This window comes from Lepidothrix coronata, unplaced genomic scaffold (assembly GCF_001604755.1).
Source record: "Lepidothrix coronata isolate B3197 unplaced genomic scaffold, Lepidothrix_coronata-1.0 Scaffold13, whole genome shotgun sequence".
Lineage (NCBI taxonomy): Eukaryota > Metazoa > Chordata > Aves > Passeriformes > Pipridae > Lepidothrix > Lepidothrix coronata.
In genome coordinates this window covers 6325332-6349411 of record NW_016690193.1, presented here as the reverse complement: position 1 = coordinate 6349411, position 24080 = coordinate 6325332, and positions in this window count along the sequence as shown.

Genomic DNA, 24080 nt, shown 5'->3' with positions numbered 1-24080 from the left:
TGCTGTGCAATACATCTTTGAACAAGTTACTAACACGTGTTAGTAACTCCTTGTTATGAACCATATAACAAAATGCCTGCACCTACCTCACAAGGGCATTCTGAGAGCTGGGGCTTGTAAAGACCTTTTGAGGATGAAAAGCATTATATGACTGTTGAGCACTAATCTCAGCCATGTGGACAAGCCGCGCACATTCGAAGTAAAAACCTTTCTAATAACATCCATCTGCATCTTGAATACAAGAATGAAATTGTAAGACAGCCTGTCAATGATCAAGGCTTTTTTATGCAGCTCACTGTTTGGCAGCTTGCCAGCTCAGAGAGCCTACAGAGGAAAATGGCTCCGAAGGAAAGAATGTGCATGTTAAGCAGAGGACAGCCTTTGTGAAGGGTGGGAAAAAGCAAGACAAATACCCTCAAATGCCAAAGTGCTCTCTGATACATGGAGGAAAGAGGTGAGACAAACTGTAAGGAAGAAACTACAGTAGGCAGGAGCCTCCTCTTCTCACTAAAGATGACTCTAGCCTGTTTGCACTAAACTGCCAACATTTCTACTTCAGGACCAAGCCTGCTTTACATTAAGGATGTTTCTCTGTAGAGAGGCTGGGAGAAGACAGCGAAGGATTTATTTGGAACTGCGGCACCTAGACCAGCTAAGAATGCATGTCAACCTCCAAAACTCTATTAATGATATCGCAAAGTCTTTCAAAAAGGTTTGTGAGACAATGCAGTAGGATCCGAGCTTGCTGAGGAGATCCAAGCTCTTCTTCAGACGGAATGATGCCGACCTTTTTATTCAATGGGACTTATCTCGCTGGCAAAGGCACTTTAGCTCGTGCTGCTGACATGCACTGTCTCCCTTCTATTACAAGCCCCTGTGCAGAATCGTCAGCAAATTCTTTTGCCTGATATATATATATACACACACACACACATATATCCAATGTCAGAATTAGCCCCCTTACTTCCTCTCACCAGTCATCTACGTATTCGTTTCACTCAAGCTGTGCTCCAGCTGTACAGCGTTGCAATGCTGCAGCAAACATATGGAGTTTCAGCCAACAGTCTTCCTTCACTTCCTACAGCACTTTAGTCTCTCTCTCCCCACAGCACTTCGTGCACTATTTCACATGCAGCAAGGTTTAATTAAAGTAAAATATGCAAGAATTACACTAATAACAAGAAAATCTTCATCTATCATCCTATATTGAGAAAATTTCGTAAGGAAAGATTTCCAGTCTTCCATTAAAATGTTTACCTGCAAGAGATTTCTTCTCTAATAAATCATGATTTACATTTAGATAGTACCTTTTATTCTGATATCTTGTCTTTACTGAAAAGTTGATTCCAGTCATGACTCACGCCTAGCCTTTCATTCAAATTCCTGCCATATATAAAGAGCCCAAAACTAAATATTTAAGCAGCTTTTAATTCACGTTATCTTGCCACAGATCAATTTAGCACAACTCATCAACTGCTAACATGATCAATAATTAATGCAGCTGCAGATCATCTGCTTCAGAGTTCTGTCAGTCCTCTTAATTTCTTCCCGCAGTTTGCTCCATAAGCCCAGGGAGAACAGGACAGCTCTACCACGGCTCCCTGGAGTGAAATTCATAGAGGAGCTAAGTCCACTGAAACAAGGAAAAAACCCCAAACAAACAACTAAACCAACCAAAAAAAAACCCAAACCCCACACCAAAGCAAAAGACTTCGAATATGCTCTCAGAAGTGTTCAGGATCCGACAGATGAGCCCTTTTTGGTGAATTTTCCTTTTGTGGTGTATTGTGTTACTAATCTCAGCATTTGATTTCCTGACCTCCTCTTCTCCACAGCAGGGATGCCAGAAGAGCACATGTCCATATCTCAGCTCTTCTAATCCAAGGCCTAGCTTCTTAAGTCAAAGTCTTTGCACCTGAAACTGAGATGCCACACAGTGGACTGAAAAAAATAATACTCAGGTAGGTAGGAATATATGTTGTACATTTTGAAACTCTTTTAAAATAAAACAAACTACCAAGCCTAAGCTGGTAGAAAAAGCAGACTATGTGCCACAGCTGCAGTAGCGCCTCATATCTCCCTCCATCTCTGAAACAGACCTGTCCAGCAAGACAGCTTACTTGTAAGGCCTGAGGAAGCCCTGATGTCCATCATGTGGTTGCTTCAAAACTGCATGTACCTTTGCAAAGTTTTTTACTGACATTGCTGGTGGCGTTGCTGCTGAAAATTTTGAAATCATGCGATTTAATCTGCAGTCCAATGACACAGCTGTCATATTTTCCCATCTTCTCTCTTTCTGTGACTTATTAGACATTTTCTATACTAAATAAAAGCATGCCAGTTAGAAGGGTGGTCTTTTACTTTCAGAATGAGACATACATCATTAATTGCAGAAAAAGTTTGGATAGTGTAAATTCAGACAACAAAAATAAAGGTTATCCCCCTCCTTTAGGAAAATCAATACCAGCATAAGCACACTTAAGAAACATGGCATTGCTTGTGTAAGTATAACACCTCTTTAACTGCACTGTTTTTTTCAATGACTGTACTTTTCCATGGAGATGAGGGCTTGAGGATGACGCCAGCCTTTGAGCCTGCCTGTTGTGCATGGCACAACATTGCAGATGACCATTGCAGATGACAGATGTACCCAGGCCCTGGAGGTGCCTGGCAGAGGCTGGGTGTACTCTCCCCTGGCATGACAGAGCACAAAACAATCTGGCTTGGGGAAGAGGCTATTTGGAATGTAAAGGGAGGAGGAGTGAACAATGGAGACCAGACCAGGAAAAATAGGAGAGACTGAGACAGGTCACACTGAGAGGAGCAGCTGAAGGGCCAAGAGAAGACAGCAGCAAAATGTTGTTGAACAAGTAACACTTAGTGATTCAAAGCCAGTGTCCATCAGCTCAGTTTTTATTCAGAAGATCAGCACGTGCCAATGGGTGTGCATAGATAGGCATTGTCAATCAAATGCTCCAATACTGCCCTTTAGGCATGGTTAGGAAAAGGAAAACTATTAGAGTGACACTAAAGATGCTTCAGTACACAAATCAGAGCTGCCACATATGTTTAACTAGAGTGCAAGGAACACCATGCTATCCTTGATTATTCATTAATTAGAAGTTTGTTTCAGATGTGGTTAGAAATATACTGGAAAGCCCTTGTTGAGCATTTTTAATATTGTATGCATTGTTGAAGCACCAAGGATTCGTATTGCACCATACCAGTCCTTTGGATTTGCTCACTTAGAAATGGCTTGTGCCCTAAGGTGTTTACAAGCGAATAAAAAAAGTGGGAGACAACAGATGGAACCAGCAGCTGGAGGATCGGCAGAAATCAAGGCAGCTCTGACAGGCATGTCAGCCAGACTTTTGTCTGGGGCTCTCTTATTCCATATCTTTTGCCAGCATCAAAAAAACTCAAATCTCAACAAAATTACTGGATGAACCAGAAAAAAAGTAACTCTTGAGAAAAACCTGCATGTCCTCACTCAGATCACTTTCTTGGAGTGGAAAACTCTGAAGACCCACAGGTGCTGCCCAGGATTCACCTTTTTGATCCCCAAAGTAGCAAATAGCAGCTGAAACCCAGGAATTCAGGGTCTCTAAAACTCCAGTTTCCTGAAGTCAAATAATTTTACTTGTCAATGGGCAATCTCCAGCAGACTTATTGAATGCAGTGAAACACATGTGGGCCTCACTTGGAGTCAGCTCTCCAAGGACACCTGCAGCGGCTGTTTCTCCAGGGCTGCCATCCTGCCAGTGGGGGGACTGGGCCAGGCCAAGACCAGGGACACTTGTGCAGGCAAGGGAATGATATGTAATAGTGCACCAGTCCTCAGCACCTGCCTGGGTGGAAGAGCCGGCAGCCACTGTGATGATGGGCACAGGAGCCCTGGTGCAGCAGGGGCTGGACCACTCCCAGGCAAGGAGAGACCACACCATGCCGCCCTCCCACCACAGGGCTTTGGTGGGGAGACTCTCATGGAGTATGTGATGGTGCTGGGGTCTCAGAGCCCCTCAAACAGCAGGGGTACTGCTCCAGCCTAGAACAGGACTGCAGGTCCTTTGTGGGCAGGGAAAGGGCAGCATTACTGTGTATCTTCACTGCCAGCATTTGTCTGGTGAACCTTGGTTAAACATGATAGATTGGTGATCAAAGCACGAGCAGCACGGTTAAAAAGGATTAAGCAGTGACAAAAAAATGATGTTAGATAGTACCATAGTTTTTGTTTCATTGGAGAGTTTGATGCCTAAACAGAAAGACTCCTTCCTTTTGATGTTTACATTTTTTGTATCAAGTAAGTATCTGGGTATTTTTCAGCCTCAAGGGATTATTTATTGTGTGCTAGGCTTAAAAAGGCATGCACACCTAGAGACAGTAAAATGAACTGGATGCTTTTTCAGTGTGGAAGCTTTTATGCCCTGCTCAGCAATTCTCATTCATTACTTTAAAAGTGCGACCTGCACCTCCATATTGAAGAAAAAGCCCTGGCAGTGTTTGAAGGGAGAATGAGGTTCTGGTCCAGGGACTAAATGAAAACCTCCTGCTGAGCACCAGCAAGGATTTCTCAGTGTTTCTAGCTACAGTTCCATTTGAATTTCAAATGTACCAGTTTAAAAGGAAATACTCCAGAATAAAAATAATGGGCTTTTATGAAAAGAATTTGCATTCGTTTCAGAGACTGCTTTTAAATTATAGTGATGATCTGCATATAGATTCACACTAATAACGATTTTATTTAGAGACTGATACATTTCAATGCACTTGTATCTTGTAGTAATTAAACAAGAATTGTACAAATTGTACTTCAGTATTCCATTTTTTCCTTAAATGCCAAATTACTAGAAACAATATCTGGGTAGTATAAATTGAGTTGTAATACAGTATATGTGCTCCAGTAGCAGTTCATATATGAGTACCTACTCTTCAAATTATACACAGCAGTAGCTTCTGCTCTTGAGGTACAAGTCGCTGGAACATAAAACCTGCAGTTTCGGGTCAGATTAAGAATTCATATCATCTAATATCCTTGACAAAATTGCTCTTAAATCTCATTCAAAAGTTTTGCCTTGCAACTTCTTTGCGACAAAAGGTGAGTCAATTTGGCCATGAACTGAGTGAAAAAAGAATTTCCTTTGATGTTTAAATATGTTTCTAGCAATTTAATTCTAGGTTTTGGCTTATGAAATGTTGCAACTGCTCCTTATTCATCTTCTTCAGAAAGGTCATTATTTAACAGCTCTCTACCACAGCCTTTTCGGTCATTTCTGAGAAAGAGAGAGACGACATAAAATTTCTGTTGACTTCCTGAAAAGAAACAAAGTCAATGGTTTTGATTCTAGATTACTGCTAGTTTTCAGTTATTAAGATTAACAGAATGGCACAGGTAGATAACTACATCCACATCAACACCTTTCCGTACTTTTTCTCATTTTAACAGGTCATTTCATGAGACTGGTAAGAGTGGGGAATCAGAACTTCACACAGTATTCAAGATATAGGTGCAGCACCAATATATTCAGTGGCATATTATCTGGAGGTCATGCTGAATTGCCTGTTCACTAAAAGCCAACACGATACCACCCCCACTCTTGTCAGAAAGAGCACACAGTGGTAAAATTGCATGGTATAAGTTGTATAAATAGCACCCAGTGACAAAACCAGCCTGTGAGTTTACCTACTCAACCCTTCTGCAGCATTGTTAATATCATTAAAAAAATTGAGCAAGTTTTAGAAAAATGTCAAGTTGGATAAAGTTATTTCAATTCAACTACTGTGCTACAATTCTGTCCTAAGAAGTTTTTCTACCTAAAAGTTTTCCTACTCTTTTTTTCCTTTCTATCTAATATCATGGTAAGACTGCTGTTACTCTCAGTAGATGGTGGATTACACTCTTTTAGGAGCATGGGTTTTCTGGAGAAAGCACTTTTCCTGAGAAACTTATCTTGGAAAGTGCTTTGGCTCTTCTTGCTGACTGTCATTAATCCAATAATATCACTACAGTATTGTGTGACACAGGCATCGCTCCTGTGAAAGATTTGTGCCAGGCAATTCTGAGACAAGAGGAATAGTCAAGGTTATTTTTAAAGCAGCAGAAGTAACTTAATCGCAGGAACATAATCACTATTTGAGAATACACAGCTTGCTATTAGTGACACTGATATCTTGTAAAGGGAAAAGTAAAATTCACCTGATTATTTATAGAGTTTTATTGCACATAATGGAGCAAGTGTGTTTTTGCAGATTTACAAGTTAGCAGATGGGTTCATAATTAGTGTATTATTCATACGCATTGTAGGACTCTTTAGACAAAGATCCAAGCATCTATGTTCAAAGTTGCTAGTATTTCAGATAGGCCTATGATTACTGTTCTGTTTCTGGTGGTTTAAAGATAAGAAGATTATTTTTTTTAATCCCTTAAATAATTCCTTAAAAATAAAATGGGATTTATTTATGTAATAGTATCTGTAAGCTTCTTGGTTCAGATTTCAACAAAATATATGATTCTCTTTTCATGATCCAATTTTTAAAAAGTAATGCACTCACATACCTCCGCAGATGTGTCCTAGATCCTGTTCCAACTGGCATCCTTAAGGTCAAAAGGGGCTTGACCTTCTCATATAGTTTCAGAACCCATCTTCTCAAGGAAGCAAAAATTATTAACTAAATAATAAACCTGACCAAGCAGGACTTCTTCACTATATCATTTCAGTTATTCTTATGGAGGATCCTGATTATCTGCTTGAAAGACTGTTAGCAGGTGACAGGAGGGAAGAGCTTGCTTTTATTTCTTCTGCGCTTTTCCAGCCTCAGGCTCTTAATCAAATCTAGGAAAATAAAGATAAGCTAATAAAAGCAGAGTTAAATACTACTTGACATACAGTGCAGGTGATACATATTACCTTCTGAAAATATCTAACTGAGGTATTAAAAGGACACTTCTTGTGTTTAAGGGTCCCATTATGTCTGTCTTCATAACATATACGTAAAAAAGGAAAGTGCTAAAGAAATACTGTGACTGTGGAACAGTCTGAGCTACCATGCTCTATGCAAGTGCCACAAGTGATGGGTTGTGATTTCAGAGCCTCCAGGAGGTTATATTCTAAGACTCAAACCATCCTTCTGCACCAGCCTTCATCTGGTGATTGCTGTAGCCCCTGGTTTGCATGCAGTCCCCCCAGGGATGAAAGGCATTCACATCTCTGTGCATGCCAGGGTGGGAACACTGCTCTTGTTGCAGCACTCCTCGGGACTATGCCAGCTCAGCACTCCTGACCTTCAACCACTTGTTCCCATCTCACACTGTTTGTTTTGGCACAACTGTTTCTTCCCAAGCCACCCCCTGAGGCCACATGGAAAATGAGATCAGTGAACTAATGTGTTAAAAATAAACCAAAAAAAAACAAACCCAAAGCATTTTACCATGTGGTTGAGAAGCAGTTGTTTCGCTGCCCTGGGTATCCCCGGGTAGGCAGGTAGAGGGGCTGAAATTGGCAATGCTGCAAAGAAATGACACATGGCATCCCATTCAGCGCTGGTGCCTCTTATTAGATGATGACCTCAAGATAGTTCTCAAAGGGTGGATTCCTACACCAAGCAGCTGAATGTCGTGACTGACATTTGCATGGCTATACTCAGGGCGCTGAGATACCCTAGGTATCTTTTTTCTATAAAAATAGCCAAAAGAGAAAAATGCAAAAAAAAGGAGCAGAGAGATGCAGGAAAATGTTGAAGTCTGTGGTGTCTCTGATGAATGGTTACCTCTGTTTACTGATTGTCATTCGGTGTTTTTCAAGAGGAGATACATTTAACAAATGAAATATGAAAAGCAGTTTATGATGCTGAAATTTTGCCTACATCTTTTGAAGAAAATAATGGAAGTAAAATAAGCTGGAGAGATGTATTTGTATTTGGAGTAATGTTTGAAATCATGGTCTGTAACAGAGAAACAGCTTTTCATTTTTTCTCAATTTTTTGTTCAAAAATTAATGTTTAGTGCTTTGTCTGGCTTGACTTAGAAGTTTAAAACAGAATAGAAAACCTTCTCATCACTGATTTAGAATCACGAGCCCTGGGCTCTGTTTTCTGAGCAACTCACTTTTCCTGCAAGACTGCAGAGTACCTTCAGCTCATATGGAAATCAGTAGGTTCTGTTGTAAGCACAAGTCTAGGGCCTGCTTATACTTTTCATTAAGCCTTCATGAAATAGCTATTGCTAGATAACACCAGCTGTGGCCATTTTATACTGGAAAGCAATTGGGATGTTCCACTTAAACTGCAACCAGGAACTCCGGAACTCCAGAAAAAGAGAAGTCCACACATGGAATTAATTTGAAAAGAGTTAATCAGAGGAATACCAAGCTCAACTTGTGGTATTTGCTATATGTTTATATAGTTTAAGTCAGGTTAAAGATGTTCATCACAGGGTGACAAGGGCAATTTTGCCCTTTATTCTCTGAAAACTTACACAAAATATGCATAACCATATCCACCACGACTAGTAATCTCTACTACCAGCTTCAGCTGGTCAGATTAATGCCATCTGGAAGTTACTGTTTGGTCAGTAGAATGAACTATTTCTGTTGTTGTTGAGGGAGTGGGAAGACACTAATTCCTTACAGGGTGTTGTAAATTTAAGCAATGGTTCTGTATTTAGCCGTGGTTTAGTTCTGTGCTTTTAAATATGCCCCACTAGCATATGTGTTTGCTGGGATGAATAAGACTGCTAGGATTTATATGATTATTTATTTACATTAGTATAAATAAAATTTATTGCCCTAGCTTATAATTAATATATGTGGAGTAACAGTGAAACAAAAGGAAAACCAGTCTCAGTGTTATTGAAATAACTGTCATTCTTACTATCATCTCTTCCCTCATTCAGCATTCTGGGAATATACCCACAGCTTTCTCCAAAAGCTTGATCAAATAAATATGTCCTTCACTGAGCCTAGAGAATCAGTGCATCTGGACAAGCTAGGGAGCATACTGCAGAGATTTCAAGACTGCACAGTGTGTGAGCTGCCAGCACTGCCTCTCTTTATCTGACCAAGAATAGCCTGCTCAAACGCCTTTGCTAAGCCAAAACTGTCGAGAGGCAGTCCCTTGGGAATCAAGCCAGGGTTTTTCCCAGCGACAGATATATTCTATCTTCATCCTTACTAATGGAACATTTATAATTGATTTCCTTTGTTTAACCTTTCCCTTGCTTCTACAAGGAGAAACAAAAGTCTAAACTTTGCTTTCTGTACGACAAACATGACAGCATTCCTTACAGAATGTTAATCACAAAGTGGGAAGTATTGAGAGACTCTTGGTTTGCTATTAAATTACAATTCAATTTCTAGCAATTATTCTGAAGTCCAAACAGACCAATAATACATGTAATTAGTGAGGATTCTTTGAAAAGGGAAATGTACACTTAAAGGACAGTTCAGACTGTGGAGTCAAAAAGTGAGAAACCTGATGGAAAAATCAGGACAAAAATCCAAGCTCTGGGAGCAAAGTTGGTTTTAGAGGTTCCTGCTTTTTATTAATTCACCTATGGCACAGTTCACTGCCTTTGCACTTGTGCTAATGGCAACTGATCAGAGGCTGTGCTGTAAACTGGATTAGTGAAACAACCTTAGGAAGATTTCCCCACAATCTCTAAATAACAGTGAAAAATGCTATCAGTTAGCAGGACTGCTTAATGCAGAGGCTTTGGAACCATACCACGCATCAGCTATTAACTCAGAGAGGTGAGCTCAGGTAGTATCTGCTTCTTAGAGCTCAACTGCTTATTATAGGATGCTGGAAATTTGGATACGATGTTAAAGGAAGCATTGCATGGAGTACTCATACTTAAATTTTAGCCCCATGCTGAATAGGACTGAATCTGGTTTTAAAAGGTGTCCTTCGCTGTTAATGCAACACAGTCAAAACAGAATTGCCAACCTTTACTGAGAGGCTGATCTGACTTTGAACTGTACTGGAGTGATGTTTGTTTCAATTGTCTCTGCACATAGTGATCTATTTTCAGTTTAATATGCATCCTGAGTAAACATGGTTTGGAAATTAAGCCCTTGCCTAGGAACAGGAGTCAAGTATTATCTATAGTTGAAAATTCAGTATGATTAACTTTAAGTATAGAAACTGTTCCAGAGTAACTCCCAAAGTGTTTCACAAAAAAAAGTTCCTATCTGTTCCTGTTTTGCTTCACCCATTTTCAAGAGCAGCTTCATGTGAAAACTCACCCTGCTCTTTTGCATTTTTGTTTTTATTTTGTGATAACTACGGTAGTGTGGAGGATGTGTTTTTTTTCAGCCTCAGTCTGGATCAATACAGCTCTACTACCTAAAGCGGTTGCATAACTATCAGTAGACCAGCAGGGAATTGATTTAAATCTATACCCGCAATGAAGTCATCTAACATCATCAGATGCTTCTCCAGTAGAAGACTTTGTCAGCATGCTCCTAATGGTTCATCCTTTTAACTAAAAACATGGCTTGTGGCTTTTTCAGGGCTTTTTCAGGGTAAAGCCACACTGTGCTTTACAATCTCTGTGTGACAAAACTTCTGAGTGGTGCAGAAGGAACTCTGGTTGTTGCCCAAAGGAAGACCTGTCTTCCACTGTAATAATGCAATATTTCTAGGACTTTACATTTTTGTCAAAAACGTGGAAATCTGTGTGGTGTTTGTCTGGCTAAATGATATTTGAAAGCTGAATCATTATAACATCCCAGTTATAGAGGTGATGATGGCAATGGTGCCTCTCAGACAATCACGATCTCAACAACTTAGTCATACTAAATTTGGAATTTCTCTTTTGAAGCTATTATCCAAGTGCTTTGTAATAACCATTAAGGCAAAAATCTGCCTTCATATGAAGCTCTAAGAACTCTCAGCTTTGACAGTAAAAAATATCAATATTAATCTCAGGCTGCAAATTGATGCTGCAGAGACTTTGGTGATTTATGAGTTCCCATAACACTCTTGCCCTGTTTGCACAGGGCAGAGACACAGCTTGCAATGACCAGCCTTTAGGTTAAATCTCTACCTCTCTGTGTTACTAAAGCAGCTTTCTAAAGATTTGATTTGCTTATTTGTACCTAGTCCATAAGAGCGCAGGGCTCCCTGAAAAGAGCACCATTGCACCATTGACTATGAAGCAGTGATGTGGAAGCTACTGGTGAACCTGAGCATGAGTAAAACTCTGAGGTTAGCTCTGTGCCTTACCCTCCAGCCTCCTGTGTTGCTACCAAAGAAAACTCAGGTCCTCACACTGGGTGGGACTTATGAGGTTTTCCAGCCAGGTGTCTCATCAGCAATGGAGAGTACGGCTTCATTTTGCTTTTCTTATACCATGCCTTCTGGTCATGCACCTCAACAGCTGGAACAGCATCTCATTCCATAAATTCAGACCCTTCGTAATTCTGCACTAAAGTTCCTTTCATCTCTGGATGACATAGAAAGTCTCTTAAAATCACTGGGGTTTGTTATTCAAAATAACTTTGTAGTCAATATTTTAAATTGACATTGAGATATATTGAATTGAATTAAAGCCACCTTAATTCTGGATTAGAATAAAATCACAGAATCTAATTCAGTAAACCAAAGCCACTTTAAATTCATATCTTTCCCAATGCATACTCATTTCCTGAACATGTTTATATAAATAAAACTGAAAGCACCATTTTAAAAGGTAAGTACCCAATCAAAATGACAAAAAGTTGCTCTTTAGTAGAAGGAGACTAATTTTGTTTCACGTCATGCTCCTTTTTCAACAGCCAGATTTTTAGAGCAGGAAAAAGGATTATGTGACCCCCACAGCTGGAGACATTCTAACAAAAGATACAAGTACAATGTTCTTGCAAAGTGGAACAGCTGTGTAATGTTCTTGCTTTATAAGTAAGATAAAAGACAATAAAGTATACTGAAATAGGTTAGTAGGAAAAACAATTTAAATAGTGTGTTTCTCTGACTTTTCTGTCTATAGGCCCAGATGCTATACATGATTACTGAACTTATTCCCTACATCTGCAATGATAGACAGCACCAGTAATGCCAACTATTTGTGGTGCCTGGCTCCCCCATTTTTCATATGTATCACCTCGCAGACATCACTACCCTGGCAAAATTGGGTGGCATGTGAGGGAATTCAGCCATTTCACCAGGAAACATCTCCAGAGTGGAGAAAGACTTTGTCTATGAAATTACCTGAGTTGCAGAAGGCAGAAAAAGGTTGTGCTCTGCTTTGCAGTTTCATTCTGAATTACCATTAGGGCCAAGATTAATAATGGACTAAGGAAGGAACAAGAGAGAGTACAACTGATAAAAACTGTATGAGCAAAACATCAACCTAGGCTTACAGAGGCTTCAAGAAATATTTCTCTAACATTATGCCTGAAGTAAGGCTCCCAGGTTCATGAGGCTGCCTGACTAAAGCAACCTATCCAGCACAATATAATGTTTGCATTTAAGGGCTGAGTGGCTGTGGGCTGCATTTTCCCACATGACTGGAGTAGACAGAGATGTGGGAGGAGCTGTTTGAGGGAGCGAGGTCTAACATGGCATGAGCCATCAAGTGATCTGTCCTGGCTGATTCCCAAACACTGCAGAGACACCTAAAGCATCAGGTTTTCAGCCTCCCACAGGGTTTGTATGCTCACAGATGCTTACAGACCCCTGGTAATTCTGCAAACCTGCATGTTACTCAGCCTCATGAAGGGCATGGGGTACAGAAGTAGATAACATGCTTCAGACATCCAATTTTTTTCCACTTGTTCTAGTCATTTTGAACCTCTTACACATCTAGTTACAGATGAATTCATGCTTGTGATAGGTTATAATAAAAAGTCCTACGGCTTGATTCCTGAAACAATTTGTATTTATAAATGTAGATATGATATACATCAGATTTGTTCTTATACATATGCATGCAAATTCACATGTGATGACATGGCTATATTTAACATTGCTATGGCTATATTTTATATTATTATGTGTATTGCATAGTAGTTTTAGAAGCCCAAAATAGCTAGGGTTTTGTTTTATTTAGAGCCATATGAATTTATACCACTTTTTTCCTAAAAAATATTTTCAATACTTAAGGTGCTCTTGCACCACGCTGCAGCACGTCTACATTGAACACTCTGTATCCCCCCAACCCTTATTAAAACACCAAACATAGAGGAAGTATATACATTATTCATGGGTTTTGTCTGGGAGCAAATGAGCCTGCCTGTGAGGGAGGAATCTTCCCAAGGACAGAGCAAGACCACTGGGAAAAGCAAGTAGAAATGAGAAATTTTGGAAAACTGTGGTACAGTTGGGATTAGAAAAATGCTTGGAACATTAGATGCACAGGTTCCTGAAATGAAGGAAAGAAAAATAATTTTAGGGAGCTAAAGGACAGTGTGTAGCATTTGGTGTAACCCAGGAAGCTGGTGAAAAACCAGGAGGAATTTGGAAGTGAGGACCCATGGAGAAAGTGAGCAGGGTTAGGTGTGTGTACAAACCTTTCAGAGCCTGGTTTCAGTTCTACAGTTATAAAATTTGCCTTGCTCACATGAAACCAGCTTTTGAGCTTAAGGTGTCTTTCATGCTTCTTGAGGACCTTTGAAGGGAAGTTGTAGGGATAAACTGAATTTGTAGCTGACTGTGAATCCCCTTAAACAGAAAGACCAGCTGCTGGGTGATCAACTCTAAACAGCTGCCCTTTTTGGCTCTCTTGGTGATCTGGTGGTCTCTTCCCAAACACACAAAAACCACTCACTCTCCCCCACCCTTCCCAGGGGGAGGATGTGCAAGACAGAGGGGTAGACTTTCCTATTTGTTCTTTCCACCTGGATGCAGAGGAGAGGAAGAGAAGAAAGTCTCTGTATTTGTTTTCCCCTGCTCACAACTATTCACAACCAAAGGAATATATTCAGTAGGCAGTAAGAAAGTAGCTGTGGGCGCAATAAGCTGATGGAGCTGCTTGACTGAGCTAATTAGCCATTGAAAATATGAAGTCTAACTGTATCAGACCTCTCTGAAAGGAACCGGTCTTTGGTACAAAACTGATAAATCTTTAATTTCTAGGGGCTGATCATTTGTGATGTGATGTAATGTAATGGGAGGGAGACAAAAGTCAGCAGCATTCAGACCCTCTGCAAGCCTCGTTTGCTCCCTGAGCACACCTTTTTTGCTGTACAGCAGCTTTCTAGGTGAAATTCTGAAGAAATTCTACCTGAAAGTCAGTGTGGTTTCAGAGCCAACAGGAGCACCACAGACATGGTATTTGTCCTCAGACAACTGCAAGAGAAGTGTAGGGAACAGAACAAAGGTCTTTATGTAACCTTTGTTGACCTCACCAAGGCTTTTGATACTGTGAGTAGAAGAGGTCTGTGGCAGATTTTGGAACGTTTAGTTTGTCCCCCCAAGTTCCTTAAAATGATCATCTCACTCCACGAGGATCAGCACGGCCAAGTCAGATATGGCAACACACTTTCTGAGCCCTTTCTAATAAAGAATGGCATGAAACAAGGCTGCGTTCTCGCTCCTACCCTATTCACAGTCTTCTTTAGCATGATGCTCCAAAGGGCCACAGCAGACCTCGAGGATCAGGACGGTATCTACATTCGATATTGTACTGATGGAAGTCTATTCAACCTAAGGCGACTGAAGGCCCACACCAAGACCTTAAACCATCTTGTCCGGGAGCTGCTCTATGCTGATGACGATGCCCTTGTTGCCCACACAGAAACAGCCCTACAGCATTTAACATCCTGCTTTGCAGACGCTGCTGAGCTCTTTGGGCTGGAAGTCAGTCTAAAGAAGACAGAAGTTCTCCATCAACCTGCACCTCAGGAAGTCCCCCATCATCCCCACATCACCATTGGCCAATCAGAACTCAAATCAGTCCAGCAGTTTAATTACCTAGGCAGCCTCATCTCCTCGGATGGTAAGATTGACGGGGAGATACACAACAGGTTAGCAAAGGCATACAGTGCCTTCGGAAAGTTTCATAAAAGAGTTTGGCGAAACAAACACCTGAAGAAAAGCACCAAGATCAGTGTTTACAGAGCCATAGTGCTGTCTACTCTCTTATATGGATCCGAATCATGGGTCATCTACCGCCACCACCTGCGACTCCTAGAACGCTTCCATCAACGCTGCCTCCGTACGATCCTAAACATCCACTGGTCAGATTATGTGACCAATACATCTGTACTAGAACAAGCAGCAGTCACAAGTATTGAGGCCATGTTGCTGAGAACACAGCTGCGTTGGGCAGGGCACGTTTCCAGGATGAAGGACCACCGCCTCCCCAAGATCTTGCTTTATGGTGAACTTGCCACCGGCTGCCGCAAGAGAGGAGCCCCAAAGAGAAGATACAAGGACTCTCTGAAACAACATCTCAGCCTTGGCCACATTGATCGACATAACTGGTCTACTCTGGCCTCCAATTGGGAGGCCTGGAGACACACCATCTATAACGCTGCTGATGCTTTTGAGAAAGCACGGATCACCCTTAAGGAGAAAAGACAAAGCAGAAAGAATCGTGCCTTGCAGAATTTACCATCTAAGGAGTCTTTCTGTTGTGCCTTTTGCAACCGGACATGCCTATCTCGTATTGGCCTTTTTAGCCACCAGCGCACTTGCAACAAACGTGGGTAGAGCCCTTCCCAAATCTTCGTTTGCGAAGCCTAGCCATGAATGACCTTTCTAGGTAAAATTCTGAATCTTCATTGATAATTTCCCTGCAAAGTCTGAACAGAGGTATGGTCCAAGCTTTATTGAATATTATCTCCTGCCATGAATCCAAAAACATTTCCTGCTGTAATGAATTTGGTGTGAGTCCAAACTTATGAAAACACAAATAAGGGTTTGCATGTATACGTTGCACATATGAATAACCTCCATGTATAGGTGTATGTGTTTAATAGATTTGTGATATCGCTTCTCTGAATTTAACAATGTGCACCTGAACTCTTTTTGTTCTTACCAAAAAATTGCCAACATAGAGTGTAGTAAGTGGCAATTTGGTATCCCTGTGCAGAGCTGTGTGTACTTGCTTAGGAAGCAGTAGTCATTTGGGAAAGACTTGTCCAATGTAAGTACAACCCAGGGACACTGCTGACAGTCCAGATTTCAGGATTAGAGGAGGGAGATGTAAGGTCTTTCTCAATCATAGGAGAAGCTGCTGCATAAAGTGTGTTACCATTCTGCCTGACACATTCTGCAGCCCTGGCCATGAGAGAAGCCAGTAAAGGCTGAGCAATGCGTAGCTGACTAGAGGTCCTCCTGCCTTGGCCCCTTGTCCCCTGCGCAGCAAAGGGCAGTTAAACTTAGCCTACAACTACAGGGTTTTTTCCATTATCGGCTATGTATTCATAAATGAACTCTCCAATAGAGAATGAACTCTCGGTTCAATGGGTTTTTTTTTTTTTTTTACAATCTATAGATTTTATAGTCTACTTTGTACTTTTAAGTGGGTATTTTCTAGTACTAAAATGGATCTGAACCATTTTCTTCATGTAAAATCAATAGCAGACATAGATTCCATGTCCTTCTCCCAAATATCTAAGCATCAACAATTTGACTACTCTCATTTTTGATCTGCAGATACTGCTCTCAACAGAGATTAAAATAAAAACAATTTAAGCTGCTTAGTGAAATTAAATAGCTTTTAGAACAATTTATTAGAAAAATAAAGCTTTTAGCTCATGATTTATCATATGATTTTTAACAAATTTTAATATAAAACACAGTGCTTATATTTACTCTCCTTTGCACCACAGATACAATGTTGAGATATTCTAACCAAGCATGTTTAAGATAGACTTATAATGCTTTCAAGCATATTGTACTAAGTGGTAATTCTTAACTCACAAGGCTTCTGCCAGTGTTAATACTCTCAAATTTTTGAAAGTGAAAGCACATTGCATGCTGAAGAAGGGCCTTAATGCTGTCACCATAGAGATGACACTTTGCAACCCTTATTTATGTCTCCTTGATTGCACCAAACAAACGCACTCTCTTTATAGACAAATGCTTTTTGTTTCTTAAGGATCATTTCTCTAGATGATGCTTTAAATAATGTCTTTGTTGAGACATAAATATTATTTTGTAGTGCAGTGAATTTTTCACAATAAAGACTACAGTACCTTTTCAGGCTTGAATCAGTTTGAATAAATGCAAAGAAAATTCCTTGGTTAAAATGAGAGCCAGAGAGGACAGTCTCTTTGTCTGCACAAACAAGGATGAAAGAACCTGTTATTTGAAAGTTTTGCAAAATTGAACTCAAATTCATAAATAGCATGAGCTGTTTAAAATAAATACAAAAATAACCACTCAGCCCTATTCCAAAATAGCTGAAGAGTGAAAATCAATGCAGTGCAGAAGGGCTATGCAATCCCACCACCAAAGCAAACTGCCTTTCATGCTATGCAATCTTACTACAAGAAGCCCTTGCCCTCACCCCCCTCCCCATGTTGAGCAAATGTTGCAGGGAAGCAATTTCCCTGGTGAGTGAAGTGCCATGCACATTTGTAGGTCTGCATAAGTGCTTATTGAGTGAGAGTGAGGAAAATTATAGATGGTAGCAGAAGTCATAATTTGATCTAATTTTAATACAAGAACGGACTTTAACACAAAGTTTGTATCTCTCGCCTGAGTGTATTTAAGCCTGCACAGGCTGTGCAGTGTGGGTCTTACCAGGTCTGCTGGTCAGCAATGTGTGTGGAGTTTATTTGCTGTGTGTAATTGCAGTTGTCTTCCCCACCCCTACTCCTGACAAACTCTGCATTAGACCCAAGAAGCAGCGTTCCCTAAGTTACTGATCAAAACAGTTGTTTTGCCTCCTCTTTTTTTTGGCTTTTACTCTAGTTTATTCTTTTTTAATTGAGCTAGTTTCCATGACAGCTAGGGCCATACAAACAAAACTCTTTAAAATACCGATTTGATTAAGCTTTTATCAAATGATAACAATCTAAACACATTGATAAGCCCTGTCCTGACACAGAAAGCTCTGCACTGTGACCCATGGTCTGAATCCAACCCAGAGGACCACTTCACCTGCCCTGCCACACCTAATGGCCATGGCAGGGGCAGAGGGGCTGAAGGCAGATCATCTGCCCTTCCCAAATACTGCCTGTATTTGGAGCAAGGAGCTGCTGGTTCAGCTAATAGACCCTCAGCATCAACACTGCTACATGCCAATCACCATGCTGTCTGGGCTGCATATGCTTAATAGCCACTGATTTCAGAAGCTGATTATCTAATTGCTCCATCATGTCAGCTTTGACCTCATGCTTGGCCCAAATGCCCCAGTCCTTGGTGTTGCTTGCACTTCCTAGAAATAGTCTGCCTGTCCAGCAAGGAAAAGCAAGCACAGAATAGGTATTAGGGACCTGAGCTTTTGACCCTGAAGGCAATATGGATTCAACTGATTTGAGGCACTTGATTGTGTGAATTTGAGCCTGAACATACACAGCTGGTACAAAGGGGGTAGATAAGATCACTGGAGCTGTACTTTTAGCTGAATAGGCAGAATTAACCTAGGAGCTTAAACCTCCCCAAATCAGGAATCATCTCCCTTTTGTGCAGATGGCATAGTGGAATCAAACCTAATTAAATTTTTAAGAGTAATTTGCTGTTGTTCCTTTTACTAGCATTTTTATAGTGAATTGCTCATATCTGCCAGAGAAAACCACAGAAAAACTTATTTCCTCTGGCATATCTGAGAAACAGAGCTGCTCTATGGTCTTCTTATCTCTCAAGATGCCTTATCAGGGGGAAAAAAAACCCAACAAAACAAACCAACCAACCAAACAAAACCAAACCAAATTAAACCAAAATGTAACTCCTACTGACTGCTGTGATGGATGTCCAAGTGCCAGCTGCCTTACTGTCCCCAAGGATATTAGCCAGGCAGCTCAGGAGGCTGCTGTGGAGGACTCAGCCTTCAGCACCCAGGGCAGGAAGAAAGGTCTGTGTCCCCTTCTGTGCTGTGGGGTGCTGTGAGAGCCACAGGAGTGCTGGCAAGTCCCTCTCCATCTGAGTGAGCATCTCCATCTGTGTGCCTGAATCCAAGCATTAATGTCTGCCAGTTGTCTACTTATAATGTTTCTAACTGGGCTATGACACCTGCAAGAGGGAAATCCAATTTTCCCTTGAAGCAGTTTTTCCCCAATGCTTAGACTTGCTAGTACTGCACTGATCCACATGTCAAGTGGGATCCTGTTTTAGACTTTACCTGGGAACAGGGTTGCTTAGTTTTTCAAGTGCATGTCTAAATTATTCTGCAGTTGAAACAGCCCACCAGACATCATGGCTGGGCTTTGCGAACGAAGATTTGGGAAAGGTCTCTACCCACGTTTGTCACAAGCACGCTGGTGGCTAAAAAGGCCAATACGAGACAGGCATGTCCGATTGCAAAAGGCACAGCAGAAAGACTCCACCAGACATACACAATTGTTTTAGTACAGTCCTAAGGAAAATGTAGAAAAAAGGAGAACAGAGTAGCAGGAATGAAGGGAAGGACAGCTGTGAATGGGGAGATAAACTAGGAGATAAACATGGGCTAGTTCAAAGCCTTTGTCCAGCTACTGGTCTAAGTAGAGCTCATGAGCTACTTGAGTTCTGTGGGCACAGTAAAAAGAAATTGCCTAAGCAATTGTCACTGCTTAATCTATATCTGATATGATGTTTGATTGCACAGGACCTGAACAATTACACTGAGCAAGTAAGATGAAGAAGCAGAGAACTCAGGGAGGCCAATCAAGCCACTCTGTTCTGTTGAGCCTCAAAGGAGCTCTGATTCAGCTATTTGTACCAGTTCTTTTACCAACATGTGGCCCAAGTCCTGTCTGCAGATAAGCATGACAGGAATTCAAATAAAGACTACTTGGGGTGCTGCTGCTTCTCTCTCCAAGACAAAAGTAATACACATGGTTATCTCACTCAAGTGAGTTAAGTTTGAAAAAAGCTTATTACTGAAGATTGAACCTTGACTTATTTGCAATGATATTTGCTATCCTGGCTGTATTTGTGTCCCATGATCTCAGAGGTACAGTCTGTGATGGACTTTGGGACTTATCCCTTTTCTGTTTTCCACTTGTGACCTTTAGATGCATTTAAAATAATCCCTTACCTTTTCAACTACTCTTCTTCTCCTTAAAAACTCTTCTCTAAGTGACTCTTCATTGGCTCTTTTCAAAATTTTAAAGGAGTCAATCAACTGGCAAGCCCGCTGTCTCTGCAACCCTTGTACAACGTGGAAGCAAGTAGTGATGGTTATTTTTCACATTCTCTAGTTTCATTGTCATATCTCCACCTAAATCTTCCAGGTTGGCACATGCTGGCGCCAAAGTTCATGGTAACCACTTATTATTTTTTTAAAATTTGGTCTAATCAGTGCCCTATGAGGAATTTCTCTGAGAATTCCTGGAATAGGCATATTATTGGCATACTTGACTTTGAAGTTCAACAGATCTAATGAAAGCCTGGTACCCACTGCTGCAGAAAACCATTGAGAATAGAGTATTTAGTTGATATTTTGTCATAAATGCATAGGAGTGTTCCAGACCTAAACTACAATACATTTCAAGCAGCTAAAAGAGCTCTCTAGAAAATATTTAATCCCTTTTGAAGAGAGAGCCCTGTTTCACAGAACTCATTTCCTTTTTTTTTAGTCAGAATTAATTTTTCGAGTTATTTTTATTAATCATCTTAAAAGAAATCTCAGGTTTATAAAGCAATAATCATCTGCAGCTAGGAATGCATTACAGAAATTGGAGTGTGACATTAGAAAAAGGCCTTATGAGACTGGCAGAGCTCTCCCACCAAACCATGCATGTGAAAAGAACTTACACCATGCCAGAATATACAAGGTTCACCACAATCAGGAGCTCTGACTGCTAAGGCATTCCTAATCTAGGTAAAACACAGAGCTGTGAAAAGAACTGAGGGTATTTATGGAGAAGGACTGCCCAAGGAGTTTCATTGTATCTTCTCACCTTTCTTCAAAAATAACCACTGGGAAATACAGTATATTAATGTATGCAAGGTAGTGACCCCCAGTGAAAAATGAGAAATGCCCAAAATCCCTAGAACTTGCCTGGGAAGCAGCAGGTGATGACTGAAGTGCCTCCATCATCACAGCAGGTATCCAAACATGCCTGCCTGCTCCCAAGACTGTGGAAAGGTGTCCTGTTCTTGCTCCGCAGATGTAACCACATCTCTGCATTGCCTCAGATGTGCTGTGGCAGAGGGCAAGGCCGTGCAGACAGACACACAGACACAGCTCTGCTCAGCCTCTTCCTCCCTCCCCTTTGTTCTCACTTCTGAATGCTGTGAACAGGAGCTGCTGCCCTCAGGACACTGCTTCCCTTCACAGTGATCCATAGTACAAGGAGCTCTCACAGCATATTAAGAAGTTCCTTTTTCCCCCATTGCCCGTTTGTACACCCTGGAGCAGCAGCACTGGTGCCACAGGTGTCAGGGGTTCAACTGGGTGCAACAGACAGACCCATGAAAAAGCCTAAGCAGCTCCTCCAAGCGGAACTCCACCTTGCCAGTAGTAGCAGCAGTACCAGGAACAGATGGGCCAGCTGGTCTTCAAAAGCTATAATCGCTCTCTAAACTATGGCACGGGTATGCTTCCTCATGTGCTGGGAGTAGGAAGTCATTATCAGCTTATTTTGGTTATTACAGTAGTGTGTTGTTGTGACTCTTGTAGCCTGGTGACAAGCTACAGCGTAAGAATCACTTCCACAAAATCTGTGATCCCATGGAATCTTCAGTCCATTGCTGGAAGGCAGCCAGCACCGCCAGGCAGCATTGCAGCTTTGTCATTTTTATAAAACATTCATGAAACATGCACCTTATTAAGCACTTGGAAAGTAATCCTAGTTTAAATTGATAGATGAACAAAGAAACAGCAATTTGCTGTTAGGGAATGGTTTATTTGCTCTTCACCACAGGAAGGTGGATAGAAAAACAAAGTCACCCAAGTCGGAAACAAATAAATTAAATGCGTTCAATTAGCTAATGGAGTGTCTCACAAAAGGTTGCAATATTAGAAAATTAAATTAGGTCTTCCTAATATGCTGAGTCATTAACACTTTTTTTTGTTTTTAAGAGCAGCCTGAAATACTCAGGAGCTTATTTTTCACCATTGGCTTTTTGCTCTCCCTGCCATACCTTTCAGTACTGATTCTCTTCAGTATTGGAAACAGTGCTAATTTGTGAAAAGCATTTCTAAGCTAAATACCTTTGCTGTAATTCATGAGTACAAGAAACATAATTCAAATTTTTCTAAAGGAACATGGTGTCCTCAGAGATCAGTTTCATGAGCTATTACATGATTTAGTACCACTGGTTACAAAAAGACTCAACTCAAGGATGTTCATTGGTGGCTTCCTGTGCTTTTTCACAACAACTGAAAAAGGAGGATAGAAGCATTTTGAATTTGCAGTCCTGTCCTCGCAATGTTATTCCAAATGAGCTAAATCCAACTTACATTAGGTTAATTAACATCAGTGTGGTATTTGCTGGGGACAGCAACAGATTGGCCAGACATACTCCTTGTTGCACTGCTACAGTAACGTGCTCTGTGTGGTGTGGTGGCAGAGACTTCCTATTCTCTTCACACCATCCCAGTTGGAATGCTGCAGGGTCTGTGATTAGGAAATGGAGTGCACATCTTTGTAACTCCACCTAGACCTTGCTGAAGAGACAGGAAGAAGGGACAAGGATATTTCCTGCAAATACCTACATAATAAGTACACCTATTTTCACAGCTTATGCTTTGCAAGCATATCTGATCTCATCCAAATCATGAGGTGGGGGGTCCTAGGTGACCCCCAGCCAGGCTAGAGGGTGAGGCTGGAGGAAGAAGCAGTGCTCAGTGCTGACTCCTGTTCTCAGTGAAGTGGAACTGAATCTGTCCCATGGAAAAACCCAAAGTCTGCATTAAAGATAGCTCGACAGCTGGAAGCACAGGCAAAGGTCCTGGACAGTGGGGTAGGGTTGAAAAAGAGCGAGCTAGAGACATAAAGGCACTTTTCTACAAGAGTATTTCTTTCCCAGGCAAATAAAAGACTCAGGTACATATGGAAACTTATTATCCTCACGTGCTTAAAATCAAACTCTTTGCTGGGTGAGATCTGGCATGCCCTTATGTAAGCAAATTATTTTTATCTGCTTCCAGCCTAATAGAGACTTGACTATTTTGAGAACTCATAGGTCTCATTGCTATGGAAACTAACTCTGTATCTTTAGGTCAGTCTTGTTATCTCTGATTCGCAGAGTCCACATCTAATGTTTAATTAAAAAAAAAAAAAAGCCTAGTTGTATTTGCTGTTTCAGTCCCACTCCTCATTACCCTTTGTCTAACTCCTGTTCCCAAAAGCAGAGTCCAACACCCTTTACAGGGAAGAGAAATTAGGATATTAGCAGCCAATGTAAGGTTACTGGTTTCAGTGTCAATGAGAAGTGACGGGATTTATGTTGATAGTACAGACAATCAACATTGGAGCATCAGCAAGCAAGCTGACCCCATCCAGGAGTAAAAACCTGGCCTCACACAGCTGTCCTCTTCTTGTTTCTCTCTTGCTTAGGTGAGTGAGTCAAAATACTCAACAATACTCTGAAATGCTAAACAACTCTTTTCCAATCCAATCATCCCTATATGAAAAATCGTACTTGACACACCTCAGTTTCTTTACAGCACTAACAGAACTACAAGGTGTTTGCATTTCTTTGGGTTGCTTTTTCTTGGGAGGGAAAATGTTGACTTTTTCAGAGGTAGTTCAAGGACCAATATATTTCACTATTTCAGCCTCAAAAGACTTTTCTGCATAATTCAAAGTCACAGAGAATTCACACCCAGAACCTTTTAAAGTTGCTGGAATTCTACTATTTTAGTAACACTGGAGGTTTTTCTTTGTTTTTCTTCTTCTAAAAAAAAAGTTGCCACCTCACTGACAGAAAGGTTGCTTTGTTATTTTCCACAAGAAAAGAATTATTTCAATTGTGATATATACCCACACTTTTGCTCAGAAGTAGCATGCATTGTAAATTTTGCTGTAAAAAAAGTTACTCCTTTG